The sequence below is a fragment of the Mytilus galloprovincialis genome, chromosome 1 (assembly GCF_965363235.1).
Source record: "Mytilus galloprovincialis chromosome 1, xbMytGall1.hap1.1, whole genome shotgun sequence".
Taxonomy (NCBI): domain Eukaryota; kingdom Metazoa; phylum Mollusca; class Bivalvia; order Mytilida; family Mytilidae; genus Mytilus; species Mytilus galloprovincialis.
The window spans coordinates 125,140,848-125,143,024 of record NC_134838.1 but is presented as its reverse complement, the minus strand read 5'-3'; positions in this window follow the sequence as shown (position 1 = coordinate 125,143,024).

Here is a 2,177-nt window from a genome sequence, read left to right as displayed (position 1 = left end):
AATAAACGTTTGCTTTTACACTTTTTGTGTTATTTTTAAAATAAGGTATTAAAAATTAATCATTGACCTTTGTTATGTGAGATATTTTGTTACATTGCATTAATCTTGTTGCTGATATATTTATTTATGAAATAAAATAAAACATGGTTACGTATGTGTTATTTAAATAAAAAACTGGCCTCAAAAAATGTTATTTCCCAAATAAAAAAAAAATACAGTCAGTCATAGCATCTATAATGAGAAGATATAAGTTCTCAAGAGCAAAGCAAATTATACTCAACAAATATGATTTCCAGATGAGATATAGAGAAATACCAAGGAGATCGACAACAAGAGTGAACTTGCATTAAACAGATAAATCTCATCCTTGTCACCCTTTTTTTGTCTAACAATCTGAACCTGTAATGGCAATTATCCATTACAGTCAATGGGTTAAAGATTACAAAGACACAAAAAAGACATACGGTCAACATATATTCATGTATTAGTTCTGCTCTTTGTTGGAGCAAAACGGTGTCCTGTACTTTCTAGATCCATCTTTGTCCTTATGTCTTATGTCGTGTGTAGATAGTTGATTCATTGGGCAATACAACTTCCTTTTATTGTCTCACTCAGACTCGAGGAGGCCTATTTGTCGACAGTATTACTTATTTGTATAAAGCATTATTTTTTGGGAGGTAAAATTCCTGGATGTATACAGATGAGGTTCTCTAGACCTGGACTTTATTTTGTATATACAGTAAAGTCTGCCTCATATCTTGAATAACATTAAGAAATTGACAATGAGGGTCATTTGAAAACAAATACTTATGACAAAAGAGATGATTACAGCTTCCCAATTGTGAATTTCAGTTTCTATGTAGCAAAAAGTAAAATCACAAAAATACTGAACTCAGAGGAAAATCAATTCGGAAAGTCCATAATCACATGGCAAAATCAAATAACAAAACGAATGGACAAGAACTGTCATATTCCTGACTTGGTACAGGCATTTTCAAATGTAGAAAATGGTGGATTGAACCTGGTTTTTTAGCTAGCTAAACCTCTCACTTGTAGGACAGTCGCATCAAATTCCATTATATTGTCACCGATGCGTGAACAAAACAAACAGACACAATAGGTAAAAATGTCATAAATAGGGGTACAGCAGTCAACATTGTGTTATCATCTTAATCACTAAAAACAACAAATGTAACGAAGAAGCACAAAAAGGCATACATCAAATTAAAATCCTCATTTTGATTATATTATACGATTTTATTTGTCTATGTAAAATGCACTCATCAACATTCCAGCAGCGCCTGCATACCAAGTATATATCTCCCAATTGATACGATAATCACAGGCTTGTATTTCCCATCATGATTTTGTGATAGAGGATTGCTGCTCACAAGGATGCTATTAAACCAAGAGTTCCAAATGGTGAAGTTGAGATCATCCCTTGATAAATTTTACGGACACCATCACGAATTGGTTGACCGTTATGAAATAACCATTTCACAGATGATATTGGATATGTTCCTTATGCAGGAACTACAGTACTCTTCCCTTTTCAAGAATGTGACCTACCGAATTAGACTATTAACCGGGTTTGTGATAACATGACCAACATGACGGGTGCCACATGTGGAACAGAATCTGTCTACCCTTCTGGAGCACCCGAGATCGCCCCAAGTTTTGGGTTGGGTGTGTGTTGCTTAGTCTTTAGTTTTCTATGTTGTGTACTATTATTTGTCTGTTTGTCTTTTTCTTTTTTAACCATGGCGTTGTCAGTTTATTTTAGATCTATGGGTTTGACTGTCCCATCAGTATCTTTTATCCCTCTTTCATATCCACTAGGTCGTTGTCTCTGCTGGTGGACATTTTGTCCCCGAGGACATAATCCGTCCAGTAGCAATATTGCATGAATTTACGAAGATCTAACCGGATACTGGCTCGCACCTCGTCCTGTATATAAAGGTCCAAAACAGACGTCACCATTGACATGGCAGGTGTGCCCTCATCACCAGACATGACAAATGTCCAAAACATGACTCATTCAGATCATCATACTAGTGACAATAGCAATAGTACACATACACAGCCATGTTCCGTTCTCATTAAAGACATTTTTGTGTTGATGACTGAACACCACTGTCTCATTTCGAAATGTGAAGCCAATTGCTGCAAAACTTGTG